Below are 20,207 nucleotides of genomic sequence, written 5' to 3' on the forward strand. Positions count from 1 at the left end.
CTTTTCCATTGTGCCATTATCTTTTTCTTATGATTTATACATATATATTTTTTAAGAAAATAATTCATTGTCATTAATATTATAATTATTTTCCAATTGTAGTATTTTTTTCATTTTTGGTAATACTTGACCTTTAAATTTTTTTTCTTAATTTTTCTTGAAAAATAATGAAATAATAATAAATTTTTGAAATAATCCCATACTAACAGAAAAGTTTGTAAGATTAGTTCAAAGAATCCCCAGCTACCCTCTACCCAGAGTCCTCAAATGTTAATATTTTATCACGTTTGCTTAATTCTTTTCCTTCTATCTCACCTGTATGATTTTTTATTTTGAACCATTTACAAATAAGTTGTAAACATGATAGCATGGCATTTTTCAACATATCCAAGTTTTTCGTTTTTATACAGTAAGCTCTATTGGAGTGTCACCCTATGATTTATGTCTTTGTTGTCAAGCTTAGAAATGTCTTCTAGTGAGTACTGATGGGCAGAGCTCAACAGGATCTGTGTTATGAGTCAGCATTTCTATTCCAACATACAGTTCTTTTTAATGAGACACAGGGATGACTGGTTAAAGCTGAAGATTTTCTCAATAAATACCTTCTCATATTTGTCTTTTATGCACCAACCATCCACCCAGAGTATGCTAGCCCTAGCCTTTGAGGGCAGGGAGGGAAAGCCTGGCAGTGCTGGAGGTCTTTCTGTCCCCTCTCCCAAAGTCAGGACCTCCAAACCCCACGTCTTTGTACTGGTTACCCATGCAAAGAACACAACCACAGAAGCCAGACATGGCACTCTGCTTCCTTTCCCACGTTGCTACAGGAGCTGGGAGACTTTATATTGATTTGTACACTCCTGGTATAGTTCTTCTGAAAGAGCATCTAGAGACTTATTTCACTTTCTTCCAAGTTCCTGTTTCCCTGGTTGTGGCCAAAAATAAAACATGGCCTTGGATTCCATAGAGCCTGCTATGCACATTACAAATGTTGCCACAAATAGTTTTGGAGAAGGAAAAATACCAACTCACCCAAATAGCTAGCTCCACTGTTGGTGGAGCCAATTACAAAAAGGAACTTTGATTTAATGTCTTGGGCATTTACCCACATGAAGCACTGGCGACCATTTTGCTCCTACTTCAGCACAGTATCACTGCTACAAGAAACAAAAATCGCCCTGAAAGCAGGCTAGAAAGGAAACATCAGTCTTCCCCAAAATGCCTTAAGGGCAGAAGGGAGGTTACTATACCCGTAACACACAGAAAATCCTTAAGTTCCTCCCTAGATGTCTCTCCCATAGATCCCTCCTCACGGTTACTGCTGAAACCTCTTGTCCTCTTCTCTCTCTCTCTCTCTCTCTCCCCTAAGGCTAAAAATCCTGGTGTGGTGGCTCTGCACACGCTGCTTCCCCTCCCCATGCCTGTCAGGATTCCCTTCCCTCTTCTCCTCCCATCTACCCACCCTGTTAACTCTACCTCCTCTTTTCCTTTGAAGCTTGTGGGCTTCCTCTCTCTCCTCCGCCATTTGCATCCCACTGAGCAAAATAAATACATCTTCCTTCCTAAGGAACTCACCTTAGAAAGCAAGGGAAGGAAAAACCATAAATGCGTATAATTTTACATCCCCTCACCCCCATCACGCACAAATTGGTAGAAGAAAATCACTGCATGGTATTCAGTCAGGGGAGGAGCCCAGAACCACAGTTCAAGATTTTTTCCCAGTTTTCCCCATAAGAAGGGAGAAAACAAGAAAGCCGAGAGAGAGAGAGAGAGAGAGAGAGAGAGAGAGAATGAATTTCTGCACAAACAACACATCACCCTTTTCTTTGACACAAAAGCAAATACTTCTCTTTTCTCAGAAAACAAAAGGAATGGTGATCCTTTGCACAGCACAAATTGATAAAGGATGCCAGACTTTGCCATATAGTCTACCTAAAGAAAAACTGGCCCTCTTGTACTCTGATGGTCTCTGTACTCCCATCACTCACTTCTTTTTAATTTCCTGAACTTTTCCTAGGACAAACTTTCTACTGAAAAGTATGGAACTTTCTGAAAGAAGATTTTTTAAATCTCACCAAATCCAGCCAGATTTGTGAAAATCCTCCCTCAAAGCTCTAGGGCCTCCAATAGAGCTGCTTCTAGAACAACTTCACTTTCCAAATTTGAGCTGCAACCAGATGATCAAGATGTTGAAATGTCAAAAGGACAAGGCTTTATAGAGAATGAAAGATGGAAGCACAAGAGCAAAGAAAAAAATTATTTCCTTAACAACTCCTGTATTTCAAGAAGCCACACATTACAGTTTTTGGCTTTTCCTAGGGACCTACCCTTCCTCCACCCCCACTGTCCCTGCCTCCCACCCCAGCCCCATTCTCAGCACCTTCATCAACCACCCCTCCATCATGCCTTCATTATTGATAAACTCATCTCTACCTCCTTCAAGCCTACTATAACTAAGAATTGCCTAGCATATCTCTATTTGGCTCTTGCTAATGGCCACAAATAAACAAATGTAACCTAACAGGGTTCTGTTTGGTGGTAGTATCTTCCTCTCTATTCCCCCAGATGCCTGAATTTCCATAGCAGTGGCACATAGGCAGGTGGAAGATCCTTCAAAAGGATTGAAAATAATTTCTCCCAAGAAAAGTTTAGTCCCTAATTAATATGTGATGTTATTTTGTTTGCAATGAGTTGAGAGTTCTCTTTCTATGCCATCACCACCTGCCCCACCACCAGCTGACAAGCCCCTGGCTAGGGAACTAGTGCAGAAGTCCAGCTCCCCAAGCCTAGAGAGTGCAGATGATTCCTGTTGGGGTGCTGTTGCTGAGCTAGGGGGCACCCCCCCCCCACCAATCCTCACATTGTACACAGCAGCAGGCAAAGGCCAGTGTGGTGAGATAACATGCCTAAGGTGACCAGAGCAGACTGTTGAGACTGTGGACTCAAAATTTGGGAAACTGTGGGCTACATGACTTTAAATAGTGATAGGTCTCATTTCTTTGTTAGTCTTCATCATGCTCACCTCCAGAGGAGATAAATTGAGCAGTCTTTGCTCAACTTATTAAGGCAGAAACCCCCTCTTTGGTAGAGGACCTAGCCTTGTCCTGCTCAAACTTGCCTGTATATTGGCATCATCCTGGGAGCTTTTTAAAATCCTGATGCCTATGCTACCCCAGACCACTTAAATCAGAATATGTGGGTGCAGATGCAAGACTCAGTGGCCTTATAAAACTATTTAGATGATTCCATAGTATAGCCCATTCTGAAAGCCATGATGTGGACACAGAGATTCTCAGACCAGGCTGCCCATTGCAGTCACCTAGGGAGCAATCAAAAGGTATCAGTGTCTGTGCCCCACTCAGAGAGATTCCAGCTGGGTTGGTCTAGGGTGGAGCCTCTCACAAGTGGAGTGTTGTTGGTTTTGTTTTGTTTTGTTTTAACTCTGCAAGTGATTCTAATGTGCATCCAGTGTTGAGGAAAGTACAGTTGTCTTCAAACATGGTGGTGAGGTTATCAGTATCACTGAAAATTTTGTGGTTTTACTTAAAGATTTTATGTATTTGACAGAGATCCTGGAGTGCCAGGATCGAGTCCCACGTCGGGCCCCCTGCGTGGAGCCTGCTTCTCCCTCTGCCTGTGTCTCTGCCTCTCTCTCTCTCTCTCTCTCTCTCTCTCTCTGTGTGTGTGTGTGTGTGTGCGTGCACCTTATCATGGATAAATAAATAACATCTCAAAAAAAAAAAAAAAAAAGCCCATTACGATGGCAACCTGTCCAGGTCAAATGATCACAGAGTCCTTCAGGAATGCACTCCTAGGACAGCATTTTTCATCAAAGAAATGGAATTTTATTGGACGTTTGTCTTTAGTAGGTTGCTTTCAAGTTATAAGGTGCCTTTGGTTATGGGAGGAGTTTTTTTGTTTTGTTGTTTGTTTTTTGCTGTTCCTGAAAGGGCTGTTGTTGTTATTTAAATAAATTAAATGACTTCCATTTGGGCCCTCAAAAGAATGTAGCTGTCTGGTGAGTAGGGTCCACAGGTTATGGTTCTCAGTCTGGACTGCTTATTTGGGGACCTTTAAAAAAATCCCGATGCTGAAAATACTGAACTTTTCACAAAAGATTATGGTGAGGATATAAGATTTATATAAATCATTTAACACATGCTGTGGCACATTGAAACACAACACAGATGTTCTGAGGGAGCACCAGGTATGTCATAGGAATTGGTAACGTTAACTTAATTGTGAAAAATGTCACATACATTTAACTGAACTACCATGGGGCAAAAAAACAGATGTAAATGAATGTCTGTAGTTTTTTTTTAATTCGTTTTGCTGGTAAGCTTACATCTTTATTGCTTTGTTTAGCTCATTCCTGTAATTCATGTTTTCTCTTTAGTGTCTCCTTCAAATTCAGCATCCTACTTAGGATTTCCTGAAAGAATTTTCTATATGACTTAAGGCCTTTCTTTTTCTAAAACATGAGAGACAAGAAATGCCTTTGTTAGTCCTATTATTTTATGGAAAGATTTTTTTTTAATGAAGCAGTAATCTCAACATAACATTTGAAGCAAACAATTCACGCAAAAGGTACTTGGTAATTTTTAATACAGTCTCTTCATTTCTGCAATCCTTGATAATATAAACATTTTAAAATATTTGTTGATACTATTTTTACTTCATTTTTTTAATAGACATAAGTTCCTATGCCAGCCAAGGCTGAGGGGCCATACTAACACACTATCTCCCTGGATGCTTATTCCCCAGGTTGTAGGACGTTACATGACATAAGCACATGAGGCAGGAAGTGACAGCAGAAAACAAATGGGGGATGACATACACCTGCTGCAGCCAATAAAAAGAAAGAAGAACATGGGTCTCCCATCATTAGATTTCATTCTTTTTTACAGTGTCAAATTGTGGTTCCCATTTTTCTGCCAAGACCCTCTTGTTATTTCCCCACACATACCTCCCATAAGCCCTGTTTTTCCAAACATTTTACCTCCAAACAGTATTTATTAAATAATAGAATTCATTGCCTGTTTTTAATAATCAAAGCATATATAACCTGATACTTTTGTTGAGCAGGATAAAATGAACAATGACCCCACACTACACAGATATAAAGAAAAATTACTATATATTTTCCAAAACCAGAAGGCATAAGATTTTTCATGAAAGTGGCATAGGCTCCATCACATCATTGTATCATCTTTCTTGGGCCTTTCCAAACTCTTTAATTGTTCATAGTTTCCCCCCAATACTACTTTTATGGACCTCAAGTTAAGACCCATGTGGATGAGAAAATTCTGAATATTCTGTACTCCAATTTTCTCAACCCTAAGTAGGAATTATACTCCTATATTATTTAGCTAAATAGAAGTATAAATGAAGCCATCAGAATACCAATTACTGCTGGCACTAACTTTAATCAAAAAAGTCTTTCAGTATTATTATAAAATCATTCTTCAAAGATTAAGTCTATGTAAATGAATATAAAATAGCCTACCATACTCACTAATGCATAATGAAAATATTCATGAGAATTTCAATCATTTGATATTGTGCTCCAAATTAGATCAAGAAATCATTGGCATAAATCAGAACATTAGCAAAGTCTTTGAGTTTTTCAACAGAAAATTCTAATTAAATTTAACATTAGAGCATCTAAGATATTGGATCCTAGCCATATAAACATAATAATCCTTACCTTTGAGAAGCTCATATTCAAGAGATCACAGTTTCTGAACACATTAATACCTATTTTTTATCAACTAAAGAGACCTAAAGAGGTTTAAAACTAGAAGGAAATCTTACAGACCATCTGTTCCAACAGTCTAAAATTACAGGTAGAGAAACGAAGTGCATGAACTCCAAGTAACATGCTTACGGCTGTGCAGCAATGCACTGCACAGATGTCTTGGATCTTCTCTAAATGATTCTTCACACCTCTCACTCCTTGAGCTTCCATTGGCTCTGGTTGCATTTGTAAAAGCTTTAATGACAAAATAGATAAGAAAACTATCCAGAATCATGAAGAGCCTATTAGTAAAATGATGCTCTCTGTTGCAACAAGGAGAACCCAAAACCTCAGTGATTTCATACAACAGAACTTTAAATCTGGTTTATGTGAAGTCCAGTGCCACATGTTCTTGGCCGGTGGGTAACATTCCCCATGGTCATTTGGGGACCCAGGCTCCTTCCTTCTTATATTTCCATTCACCTCTAGGACTTCATAATTTTCTCCACTCAACAGAAGAAGGGAGAAAATAAAATGAAAGGATGCATGGACTTGTTTTTTGGGCCAGGCCTGGAAGTGGTGCCCAATGTTCATATTCCTTCCATTGGCTAGAACTCAGTCACATGGCTACATGTGACTGTGAGGGAGGCTTGAATGCAGTCTAGCCATGTGTCCCGGAAGTAGAGAGCATACCGATTTTGATGATGAGGCTGTGTCACAAAGGGCTATACGAGTGCAAGAGAATATTATGGAAGTACGTGAGGTCAGGAAGGGACCTGAACTTTATATTGAAGTCATCTTTTTGTTTAAAAATGTCTGGTACAGTCCTTTGAACCTCCTCCAAGTACTATCAGCCATCTCTAGACAGGGTGAGGATGATCTATTTTGACCACCATTTCTAGTTGCTTCTGGAGTTCACATGCTATTGTGAAAAGAATATATATTTTTGGAGCCTGTGTCCTTGGGTTCAAATCCCCAGTTTGACACTTATTAGCCTTGTTAATTTGAGCAAGTTGCTAAAGCTCTCACAGTTTCAATTCCTTTATTGTAAAAAGAGGGAGGAAACCATCCTGGAATTGTGGTGAATCTATTTAAACCAGTCAGCAAACATCTATTGAGAGTCTCCTACACGATAAATCTTTTGGTACACTATAAGGAAACAGCAGCGATTAAGGGGGGGGGGGGCATCTAGATCAATAATATGTGTACAGTCATTGTCACTAGCAGGCACTCAATAAAAGGGAGTGCTTTGGATTCCCCTGACCACCTTCTCCTGAACACTGCAAATTTGTCATAATTTTGTTTATTTGCTTTTGGCCCTATGCATCTGTGAGGACAGGTTTATCCCTAGAAATTCCAGATAGAATAAATTAATGAAAATGATGCATCTGAGAAATGGAGAGGTCAAGTGGAAAACGTTTCACTTGCTCCTGATGTTTGGAAGTGAATTGACATGGTGAGAATTCTGTGAAGCATGTTAATATGCAAGGGCTTGAAATATAATGATTTGTGCTACACGTAAATACTTGTTCAGTTCCAGCAAGTTTCCTCAAACAGAGAAACATCAAAGCAGACAGCTGTCTTCAAGGCTGGTGGCCTTTGTGTTGCAAAGGATCCTTTACAAACCAGAGAAAGAGGGTCTTCCGAGGAGGTCTTCCCAAGGACACAGAGCAGTTAAGGGTGTAGCGGCCCCTCCTGCTGGCTGCCCAGTGGGAAAGTGTGCAAGGACCCCCACAAGAAGCAAGATTACAGTGTCTGTATGCAGCCACTACTGAGGGCTTGCTCTTCATGCTGAGGCTCTCTCCAGAGACCCCACCTGGGAGAACCCTCACCTCAGGCCCTCCCTGACTCCTTGTCCTTCGGCTCTTGTTTTTTTGCTTCCTATGATTTCCAAATAGGACAGAGAAGCTTTATGTTTGTTTTGTCTTTGCTTTTATCTTTTTCTTTTATGTGCAGAATAGGATGGGGGGAGCAGGCAAGTAATGAGGACAATATGTCTGCAAACCAGGAAAGTATATACCATCTTGCCCAAACCACATGTGTATTGCTGACCCATTGAAATGCAACAGAGGGACCAAAGGCACAGGCCTGTGGTCAAATTCACCTAGGGTTCAGTGTGGCTTTACTTTTATAGCTGTGACCTATGGCAAGTTGCTTTCCCTTTCATAACATTCAGTTTCTTCATCTGTGAAATAGAGAGGATCATTATTCATCTTAATATTAGTGTAAGGGTCAAAAAGAAATCATGTGATGTGCTTAGCAGTATGACTAGAACATTGTGAGCCTCAAGTAATCAGTGACAGATACCATCATCATCACAACCACCACCATGTCAATATCTCCAGGCCAAATAACCACCCCTGTCAGGACAGTTTAGGGAAATGCAGCCATCTTGTTATCTTGCTTCAAATACATTAGAGGATGGATCTGATACATCCCATAATCAAATGCCAACTAGCTCTCTTAAACAACCCATTCCATTGTCCAAGAAATAAAGAATCCTAGGTGCAAGTCAGAAATGGGTATTCCAGTCCCACTTTCCAGGAGTGATCCTTGAGAACTGTCCATTTATTTAAAATATCCCTTTCAGATGTTTATGGAACAAGACACCACTGGAAACCTATCACTAGATATTCTAGAATCCTTTTGCTGCTGGTCTGCCTCCACAATACATCCAACTGTATTGTTTCCTCCTTTCCAGACGAGGATTTCTTAAAGATTCTTTTGTGCATGGTTCTGATGTAGTCTCTTGTCTTGGAAGAACTCATGAAATACTGACCAGGCCTGTGATGAGCCTAATTATTTTTAGGCAGGGGCAATTGTAGCCACGGTAAATTTCCTCTCCTTTCAAACTAACATCCCATAGCAAGTTTATTTAATAGAGACCTGCTTCAGATTCTGTGTTTCCAAGATGAAGAATATGCTGTTTCCCGACCCTGTCAAGCCCCAACCCTTCACAAGAATTTTCCATGTGCCACAAATTCGTTAAAGAAAAGCTTTTGATCACCACATGCCCCAGCCTAAGCCTGAGAGACATGGAAGACAGGGTCTGCTAGCTAGTTCTGGAAACAAGGAGGTTGCTTCATCTGGATGAGGACCATCTGCCTTCACCCACTTCCACCCCAGACTGTCTCACCTCTCCCTGGGTCATGTTGGTATTGTTTGTATTTAGGGTGTGCACGCATGAGGATGAGGGGCGGTAGTGATGCTTGGTTTTGCTTGTAACTGTCCAAAGGTCTTTGAACTGGTGTGAGTTCTAAGATCCCTTTAGCCCCAACTATTCTCTGTATTTTACTACTCACAGCCCACTGGATGAAGAGCAGTTGAGCTAGTTAATTTGCCTGAAATTCGGCCTGGCATATTGCTGTGTTTCAACCTACCTTATGTTCCTGGCTGATGGTCAGGAGGACAAAGAGTCTGGAGAACAGGGCAAAGTGATATATGAAGTCATCGCAGTGTGAGATGGCCAACGTAGGATCACTTCGGTTTGGCACCATCATACACTGGCATAAAGAAGAGTAAAGCCTTCCACTTCTAAGCCTGAAAATGAGAAGAAATGACTCTAAAGCTCATCCCTGCTGCTAATTATCTTGCTCATGCTGTGTCTGCTTCATTTGCTTTAAATAAAAGCCTATGCAGCATGCCATCCAAATATAGATCCACAGCAGTCCAGAGAGAAGACAGCCTGGGACTTATGGTGACAGGGATATTTCAAATACCGAATAAATGGTCCTATCATATCAAAACCCACAGGTCAATAATAGCAGTGAAGAGAAAGTAAATAAGGCTTGTTTGAAGCACAGCAAGTTTCTTCCAGTGTTTCTTGTTGGGAAGGAATTGTGATCAATACTAAGTACAAATAATTGCTGATAATAGAAAAGTGTTCATGATGATATTCCAGTGGGATCACATCACAGGTTTGCCTTATGTATACTATGACTTTAAAAGGTGAGCAATGCTTTGTAAATTTCACCATCTTCCCCCATCCACTAAAAATAAATGTCCGTGTTGTTACAGCACCCTCACTAAAATTTCACAAATTGGGGGTGAGTTTAGATTGAATTAATGTCACTTAAAACACAGGTGATCCTGCTACTGCTGACTCTGTCAGTCATTCATACCTTCGGGTATGTTAATTTAATCAGACTTTTCCTCAGTGACACCAATTGGCTGGGAAGAGACAAAAGCAGGGTCAGAGTGAGAGCACTTTGAATCAGAGGCCACTGCAGTTGCAGAGGGCTCTCCTGTGGTGCTAAAAGTTTTAGCAGCATTCCTGGCCCATATCCACTAGATGCTGGCAGTGCACACACACTCCCCCAAGTTGTGACTGCTGAAAATGTCTCCAGTCATTGCCCACTATTCCCAGAGAAGCAAGAAGCCTGGGTGAGGACTGCCAGCCTAGGAGCAGCCCTTGAAGCATCCGTGTTAACTCCAGTCTCTGTTGCTCTTTCTGAGTCACAATATGGATTCACCTCATAACCCTCAGATGGAGGTAATGTACAAAGAATGGGATTTTTTCTTCCAGAGCATCTTCCTTACTTTGGCAAATTCCTTCCTCTTCCCCACTATGCTCATCTTCCAGGCAAACGTATTCCTAGAATTGAGGCAGTTGTAGACAAGGCAGCCCCAGGAAATAAACTGCCCATTCTGCTTGAGGTAGCGAGTTGGAGTCATTTTGTGACACCTTCCACTTAATGTGCCACATGGTCCTAAAAAAAATAACAAAGAGAACACACAAGAGAACAGGCCATGTTTAAGTTGCAGAGTGCTTTGACATCACCATTTTGGTAGTACAGGTCCCTCTGCAAGAAGCTGTCATTTGCAGACAAATCCCAGACAAACGGGATAATTGCTGACAGCACAATATTTTTTCTTCTTTTGGTTATTATTTGGTCAGAAAGTATCACAAGCCAGACTTGCATAAAACCGAAAGTGTTTGTATCTCAAACTATAACTGTTCTTCCAAAAATCATGTCTTTCAAGTTCCCAAGCATTGGTTTTCTCAGACACTATTGTTCCATTGCTGAAATCAGACAAGCTATTCATTTGAGCATAATGTCCTTCCTACATTTCAAAAGAAATATACCTTTGACTTCATTCTTTGTGAGAAGAGGTTTTGTTTGTTGAAGCCATGTTTCCTAAACAAATAGATGAACCTCTCTCAAAGCAATATTTCTGCTAAGAGGTGAATGATTCTAATAGGATTCCCCCTTTGTCATCAAGCCAGCTTGGCCCATCCCAAGGAAGATTCCAGGCACAGCACTGCCCTCTAGCTAGCTTTGTGACTGGGCAAATGTGATACTCTGGCCTGCAACTGCCTCATCTGTGGAAAGTAGCATAGCCGAGTATGAGAACAGCTTCCCATTTACTACCTGTAACTTTGAGCAACATCTTCAGTTATCTCTGCCAAAGATTCCTCATCTGTGAAATGGGGCGAATAGTGGTATCACCTTCACTGCATCGTTGTAATGAATAAATAAAACACAGCTTGCATCTTGCCTGGCACATAGCAGGGCCTTTCTAAGGGTTGGCTCTCAGGAACATAAACTCAAAATGAAATTATCTTTTTGTCAGTTCTAAATTATTTGGTGGCTTTTTAACCTTCCAGATGGGCAGCTTAGTAAGCAAACCGATTCTTCCTTATCTTGGTCATTTTGATTGGTTGATTGGTTTTGCCTTCTTTCTGCATTCTTAGGCCACATACCACCGGAGCCCATACCACCATAAACATGAGCTTTATGAACAATCAGCAACAGCAGCCAGTGGGGGAAACAGAATCATTTTGTGCACAGCTGTCTCTTGTTTGGTAAATTTACTGGAAAAAAAAATTTTTAATTAGAAAAACAGCTCTTAATGTTTGAGGTATAAAGTGAAAATGTCAGAATTTGAACCAGCATTGAGATTGAGCAACAAATCATTGTTGTATACTTTAAAAACATATGTTTTCAGTTAAAAGATCTTGGGACGAAGAATCAAAATACCCATCTCGCTTCTTTGCCCATCTGGGTGACTTTGAGGAAGAAAGTGACCTCTCTGAGCTTTAGTCTCTTTATTTCAAACCTCTAATTACATACTTTAGTTGATAGAATTTAGTTCTCTTGCCTGCAGTGATCATCTAAGTCATTTGGTGTTGACTTGCCATAAACAGGAATATGGCAGAGTCAGCTAGACCTACTTGGATATGGATCCTGACTTTATTATTTACTACTGTGTGACCCTGGATAATTTGTTTAACCTCTCTGTGCCCTAGTTTCCTCATCTGAAAAATGAGGATAATATTTCTATTTCATAGAGTTACAGTGAAGATTAAATGTAAAATACTCAGAACAGGTGCCTGGCACATATGTTAGCAATTACTTTTATTATCTTACTGGATGTCTCTAGAAAGGAAGACCTGGAAAAAGGTGAAATTATAACCAGGAATCTTTAAATTTTTGGTTTGGATTTTTCCATTTCATATACTACATTTACCAATTAACCATTTAAGAAATAAAGATGTTAAATGCACTTCCTTTAATTTCCCTAAACTGCAACCACCAAATACTATTTTCTCCTCTGATTCCTGAGTATGAAATCTTCTCTCTACATAGTGAATATTAAATCGTACCAAAGTTCAAATTGAGTAACTGCACATGTAACAAATTCTATCTACTTTACATGGAGACTGTGCCCCCTGGAATAAAGTATCTCAAACGTCAGTGTGCTTGGGAATCACATGAAGATCTTGTTAATATGCAGATTCTGATATTCGAGGCCAGAATCCTACATTTCTAACAAGCTCCCAGGTGATGCAGATGCAGCAGGTCCCCAACTACCTTTAGAGATATTCACGGGCCATCTGAGGATAGAGAAGGTATGGGGGCACACTCGGCCCTCAATGGGAGCAGACAGGCTAGAGAGGGGCAGGCCTGCAGGAAATCAGTGCCCGACACCCCCTCTAGCCCCCATCCTGCCAATTTTAAGCAGTTGAAAAGTTTAAGGAAAAAAACCAAGAAGGTGTTAAAATGACAGTAGAAATCACACCTACTTCTCTTGATTTTCCCACACTGTACAAACACTGTAGAACAGATTGCACCAAGCAATTTGACCCGTCTGCACTGCTAAATATCTTCCACAAGACAGGCAGGTAGAAAACAATTTAATTCTCCCATTCATTCCTGCTGCTGGGACAGGACCTATGAGGTGCTCAGCCAGACCCTCCTGGGGAACAGGACGCACGCTGCATGGCTTTGTGTCATACCACTGGGGCTGATTTAATGAACTAAATTGTTTATGTATTTAATAGTGTTCAGAGGGCCTGAAAACATCCCCAAAGGAGTCCTCAGTATGTAAAAAATCTTGCCTGCTCTCATAACCAAGACTAAGGAAGGTGTACATACCATGGCAGGGCCGCTATTCCTGAACAAAGGGAAAAAGCAAACTTCTTCAGATTGAAATGTTTCCCCCTAAATGAAGGAAATGTCTACATTGATCTTGATCCTACTTATTTTCACAGAAAAATATGAAAAATGATAATGAGATTCTATGAAAACTCAGAGGAGGGTCAATCCATCACCCTGTAGATTATTCTACTTTTTTTAACACCAGCATCTATTTTTGTCCATTTTGTTAATCCTTGAGTTTAATTTATTGAAAGACTGTGTGCTTTGCTACCAAGTATATACAGTGTGTCTATAAAATTGATCTGATTACCCAAGAGGCACGTTCTATCTTTTTATTTGAGAAATTGGAAATCTCAATATGTTCTTTATCTACAAATTATACCCCAGTCCTTGTTTGCAATGTTAGAAAAGATTCACATGTATTTCCTACTCTAGGAAGAGGTATTTCAAGTTTGAAAACATAAAATGAGGCCAATCTTACAGACTACCTTATGTTTTTTTTCCAAAATGTGGGCTCAGACTGGCAACAAGAATAAACATGATGATCTGAACTTTCGTCCAGGAGAAATCTAATCCTGACAGCAAACATCTGCTCCCTTTTATGTGCATTCACAGCTCTTTAATATGAATGTTTTTGTTATAGCTGTAGCTTGTCTAATATCCTAAATGGAATCTCTGTGGCCTTTAGAGTAATTGCCTCAAAGTTTAAGTCATCCAACCTGAGGATTCTCTGATTAAATCCAGTATGAATTATGGAAAACTAAATGACCGGTCCAGGGGGAGGATTCCACTGTGTCCTCTGGAAAGTACCTTCTGAGGCTCTGGGGCCTCTGACTAGGGTTCCAGAGGGCAGCTTTTTCCTGTGTGGTTAAATCATTGTAAGATGTTGCTCATGAACAAGCCGCTGACATGTTTTCATGCACTGCCACTCCATGTGGAGATTCCACTGTGGTCTTTGAACACACATTTTGTTGTTCTGTTTTTAACTTTCTTTCAGCTCAACTTTAAAATGGATTAATGTGCATCCCATTTAAAGGTGTTAATCGTACACTTTTAAAAAATGTTAATGGTTTTAACTTATTATCAAGAGGTTATCATTGTAGTTTCTAGTTTCAGAATAACTGTGAGGTTTCTATAGCTATGATGATTGTTTTTCATTTGGATAATGATTGCCTAATGAAATATACAGGAAAACTGGAGAAGCAGGAGCAGCCAGATAAGAAAAAGATTTGTTTCTCTCTTAGCAGCTCCCAGATCTCACTCACTTAATGGACTGAGAATCCCTGCCAATGAAACCAGAGAAACCCTCTGTGATAGCAAACTTAAATTCACCTGCTCACAGGGGCAGAGAAGTCCAGTCTCAACAAAAGGGAAAATCAATAGGCAGGTGCTCTATAAATGAAAGACAAAACCATATAGCAAAGGGAGGCCGCCTATCTGAACAAAGAGGCTAATTTTGCCAGACTTTGCCTACAAGAAGATATTCCTGAGGATGCATTTCATGTAACCAAAGGCTGAGCCAGGGCCTCAGTAGGTCCTCATTTATAGAGTTTCATGAGTGAAGCAGAGTTGTTGTCCAGATGAGTATACACTGATTAGAATATTTGAGCACGATATGTGGCCCTCTGTATTTCATTCATTCATTCATTCATTCATTCATTCTATACACACCTAAACACAATGCTAGTAAAAATTTCTTTTTAGATTTTCAAATAAAATACAAATAAAAGGTCATTATTTTCCTCTCAAATGCTAGAGTCAAGTTTCCTTAGAGACCTCTGGTCCATATCTTGAAATATTCTTAGACACATAGCACTTGGTAAGGGGAGGTTGCAAAGGAGAGAAGTTTCAGGAGAACCAGTCTGGGAACCAAGAGAAGATAATGAGAAATGACACTTAGCTGAGCAGGAAGAGGATAGAACAAGCACAAAGGAGAGAAGAGCTCTCTCACCATTTCCTGTTTCCCATGGGGCTGTGGAGAAGCAGGAGAGAGCCATGGAGAGTGGCTGAGTTTAATTCAACTCCACGCAAGGTCATGAGCATTTATCAATGTTCCAGGCCCCATGCTAACCTGCCGGGGCACAAACCAAACAAGCCACGGTCCCAACTATCCAGGAGCTCATTGACCTACACAAGTGAATTCATAATTACATACACTGTAACATCTTCTAAGTAGAAACACAGGAATCCAATATCTTCCCTCCATGCTTATTTCCTCATTGGTTAAAATGATGGACACAATACCCATCTCTTGGTATTCAGAATGCAAGTTAGATAATGTATGAAAAATGCCTAGGATGCTACCTGGCACATACTAGGTGCTCAGTTAATAGTGATTTTTATTTATGGTGCTTAGTCTGGTAGGCTGGCACATTACTATGTAGAAATCTTACTATGTTGGAAACTTTAGCTGTCAATATTATTATTACTACTATTATGCACATAAAGTACCTTATTACATAATAATATAGTTTCCTTCCTTTCTCATCCTCCTTAGTCACAATTCTTGTAGAAGCCAATGACCCAGAAGGCTGCTCCCCAGCTGTGACCCATGCCCCCTGTGCCCCACAGTGACCAGAACATTCCACTCCATTTTGCAGGTTTAAGTTGTAGAGAATACCAAAGCAGTAGCTGGTCACAATGTCAGGGACCATCTGGGTCTTCATATCAGGAATCCTAACATACATCAATAAGATCTCAGAAGCAACATGTGATTAAGCATTATTAGAACAAATAATAATGTTTTCCAAAGAAAGAGGAACTCATCACTGGAATAAAGGCAGCCATGTAGCTAGAACCAAACTGAGCTGGAGCCGGGGAGGGAGTGTTTCAAAATGTTTGTGTAGGTTGAGGGAAGGAGGGAGCATAAGAATGGATCCTCCAGGTTCCTTTCTACCCATTGAGAACTGTGGATTTGCTCTCTGTAGTTATCAGTGTAAAAGAAGAAGGCAACACTTCAAGAACTTACTGTATTTCTGCTCAGTAGTAAACCTTGTATAAATGTCAGCTCATGTAATCTCAACACCAATGCTATAAGGAATTTTTACTCTAGTTTACTACTGAGACTCAGTAGTCCTGTAACCCTTTCCTCACAATTCTTGAAAGTAGTAATAGTGAATTTCCTTTAGAAATAGTCAATAATTTGAATTTTCTCTAATTTTGGAGAAATCTCCCTCCCTTGCCCAAATATTCCAAATTCACAAGTCTCATGGCTTCTGCTAAGGCTGCCCCCAAAGGCCTTCATAACTAGAAGTGGCAAGCCAGGCACTGCAGCTTAGTCCACTCTTGGAGAGCAAAGCCTCCCTAGAGGATCCAAGAGCACCAACAAAGCAAGCCAGCAGCCTGCCCTCTGGTGACTGGCACACCCGTCCCAGATGATGAGAGTATATTATTATGTCAGAGGGCCTGAAAAGATGGCATTGGGACATCCACAGCCACAGTCTGGTGTCCCATGTGAAGCTCTCACCAGATACTTGTCTGGACAGCAAACAACAAGCTACACTTGTCATTTAGGCAAAGTATTTCATGAAATAAAAATGCCACAGTAAAAATGGTGAGTTTACCTAGTCTAAGAGGACTGGGACAAATAGAGTCATCTAGCTTCCCTTTCTGCCATCTCTGTGCACAGAATACATCTAAGGCTGTGCAGCAGCATCTGGTTATGGCCAAACTGTCTTTTGTTGCAGAATGGGGATGCTAACCAGTTCTGGCCAACTGGGTCTCGTGTAGAGCACGTTATTGCTAAGTGCATAGAAATTCCTAGATAGATGAAAGTCCATGCGTGTTCTGTTTAGCTTGCGGAGTATTTTGGTCTGTCTATATTATTTCCAGTTGTTTCCAAGTAATATATATTCAGGTCCCGTCATGTTAAGCACTGTGCCTGGAGCTGTGGGAACTGAAAGATGAATAAGTTGATCAGAGTCCAATAGAGGAGGGGAAAGAGTATAGATACAACTGACATAATACAAGGAAAACTTGATGAGTTCTTGCCTTGCAGAGGAGATAGAGACAAGTATTATCAATATTCAGGAGGGAGATCCAAAGAGGTAGAGCAGTTTGCCCAAAGTTACACAGCTGATAAATGCCAAAGCCAGAATTTGAACCTTGACTAGCAGAGCCCAAATTCTTATTCTATGCTGCCTCTAAAAAGCAAAACAGTTTTCATTTTCTCTTGCAGTTTTAAGAAGATACTACTGGTAGTAGAAAATCTGTGTTGAATTGGTCTTCAAAGTTTTGAGTCCTCTTTATGACTTAATAGTGGCTTTTAGATAAGAAAATAGGCATAGACAATAGACCCATGAAAAAATGCTCAACATCATTCAGTATCAGGGAAATACAAGTCAAAACCATAATAAGATACTACCTCACACCAGTCAGAATGACTAAAATTAAGAAGTCAGGGAACAACAGATGTTGGCAAGGATGTGGAGAAAGGGGAATCCTCTTACACTATTGGTGGGAATGCAAGCTGGGGCAGCCACTGTGGAAAACAGTATATAAGTTTCTCAAAAAGTTGAAAATAGAGCTGTGCTATGACCCAGCAATTGCACTACTGGGTATTTTCCCCAAAGATACAAATATGTAGTGATCCAAAGGGGTACCTCCACCCCAATGTTTATAGTGGCAATGTCCACAGTATCCAAACTATGGAAAGAGCCAAGATGTTCTTCGATAGATGAATGGATAAAGATAATGTGGTATACCACTCAGCCATCAAAAAAAATGAAACCTTACCGTTTGCAACAATATAGATGGAACTAGAAGGTTTTGTACTAAGCAAAATAAGTCAGCCAGAAAGACCATCATCATATGATCTCACTCATATGTGGAATTTAAGAAACAAAACCAGAGGATCATAGGGGAAGAAAGGAAAAAAATAAAACAAGATGAAATCAGAAGAGAAACCACAAGAGACTCTCAGTCATAAGAAATAAACAGGGTCACTGGAGGGGAGGAGGTGGATGGATGGGGTAACTGAGTGATGGGCATTAAGGAGGGCAGTCTTAAAAAAAAAAAAAGGAGGGCAGTCTTGTACAAGACCCAATGTTCATTACATGGCACGAATCACTGACCTCTACCCATAAACTAATAACACATTATATGTTAATTAAGTACATTTAAATTTAAAATATATAATCAAAAAAGGGGAAAATAGGCAGTAAGTCTGTTCTTAGGAAATCATTTTCTCTTTGCAAAGCTACCGGATTATTGGGAGATAATAAATAACTAGGGCATTATGCTAGGCACTGTATTACCCAAATATATAAATAAAACTGTATGTAAATGATTAGATCATGAAGTATGGAGTAGCATATGGGCAGAGAGAGATACCTGGAAAGTGTTAATGGAAGTTTGGAGGGTGGATGGATGGTTCAAGAAAGTTTACATAGTGATCTAGGCCTTGAAGGCTGCAAAAGGATGAAATCCCATGAGCAACATTATATTGCCACTTTACACATGAAAAGAACAGAGGCTTAGAAAGAGGAAATGATTTTCAAAATTAGACCCTTCAGTCACTACGTGGAAGAGTGAGACTGAGATTTGCAACCTTGCCCTCTCCTCGCTCCTCTAAAACAGAGCCTCTTCCAGGGCGGTACAGGATCCAACCTTACTTTTACTTTTGATTATCCTCCGTGAGAAATGCAACCCTGATAGGTTCTTTAAAAGGGAAAATCCAATCTTCTTGTAAAAGGGGATGTGAGATTGGGTCCTGGTAATTGTTCCTGGTACATCAAGAGGAGGACTTGATGCAAAGTCCTGGGAGGAGCTTCTGCAAAGACACTGGTAGGAATGAGCGTCACATGTGAGAAGAAGCCCATACAGCCAAAGGACAGAGAACAAGGGGCTGAGCCACAGGAGAGAGGCTTGGTGGGATGGTCCAGGGATAAATCCCTTGGAGCATTTCAGGCTGCAGTAAGGCCACAAGCCCTCATTCCAATATTGATGGGAAGTCATCAGAAGATTTTAAGCACAGAGAGATAATGTTCTGATGTGTACTTTTAAAGCTCACTCTGGCTGCTCAATGAACAATGGGTGTAGGTGGCTCAGAGTGAAAGCAGGCAGACCAGTTGTGGATATAAATGAGTAATTGAAAATAATAGGATAAAAAACATAGCTGATAAAGAACTTTCAAAGAACTGATAAAATGATAGCTATTAATAGGCTAATGGCTACTCACCAAACTAAGGCAGATAATGATAATATATCTGTTAACAGCACAAAAGGTATGAAAGAGCAGATGAAGTGCTTCTCTGGACTTCAGGTTTCCTATAAATCAAGCAGTGTATCACTTTAGACTTCGTTGGTTGTTCATGAAGATAAATAAAAGTGTCTAGTTCAGTACTTGGGCTTTAGTACATGCTCAGCCAAACATTAGTCTCCTATTCTATATGACTCCACAAATAAAAATCAGTTGATATGTACATAGCCTGAGAATTACGCAAAGCTAAAACTTCCAGGCTCAAGTAAAAAATTAGAATGGAAATTAAAGACATCATGCTAATAGCCTGAGCTATATAGTGATAATTCTACACACTTCCTGGGCTTGCAAAGCACATTGGATATACATCCCCATAATGCGGAGTATGGTTTGGGGTCTCACTGCCTAATATTAATGGCCTTTATTACAAACTAAACACTCTTAATAATGAGTGCCATTAAATCCCAGCCCACTCAACTGACCCTCTCTGACCACTCTGTCATAATCCTATTTCCTTTGCCTTAGTTCTTTTCTAAGGTATCAGCTCGCTTTTGTGTCCTGAAATACTTGAATATTTTCATACAATTCTCTCTTTTTTGATGGACACATTTCTTTCCTATCATATTTAATATAATTTCCAGAGATAGGCTCTATGTAATTATGTTAATGAGATTTAGGTTTGTTTCTTTTTTCAAAATAACTTTTTAGACCAGGGTTGTGTCATTCAAAGCCAAAAGAATTATTTATAATCACCTAACACAAATTCAATCATCTGATTCTAAATTCTTGAGAGATACAGGCCAGCGTGTGTCTAGTTATTTTAGTAGCAGTTCACGTGTTCCTATCTAGTTATTTTCTTTAATTTTACTTGTTATTAATTTGCATCATAACT

At 40.0% G+C, this 20,207-nt stretch overlaps 1 protein-coding gene across 22 annotated transcripts in view; it reads left to right on the forward strand.

Moving 5' to 3' along the window:
- Positions 1-20,207, forward strand: part of THRB (thyroid hormone receptor beta) — a 371,974-nt gene that overhangs the window by 275,539 nt on the left and 76,228 nt on the right. Inside the window, exon 1 of one of the 22 annotated variants that reach the window (XM_025461014.3) lies at positions 16,534-16,669. The exons of the other annotated variants lie outside the window; for them this stretch is intronic. The gene's annotated coding sequence lies outside the window, so the exon portion shown is untranslated. Of the gene's footprint in view, positions 1-16,533; positions 16,670-20,207 lie in introns of those variants that run through there. 22 annotated transcript variants of the gene reach the window in all.

This window comes from Canis lupus, chromosome 23 (assembly GCF_003254725.2).
Source record: "Canis lupus dingo isolate Sandy chromosome 23, ASM325472v2, whole genome shotgun sequence".
In the NCBI taxonomy this organism is placed as follows: domain Eukaryota; kingdom Metazoa; phylum Chordata; class Mammalia; order Carnivora; family Canidae; genus Canis; species Canis lupus.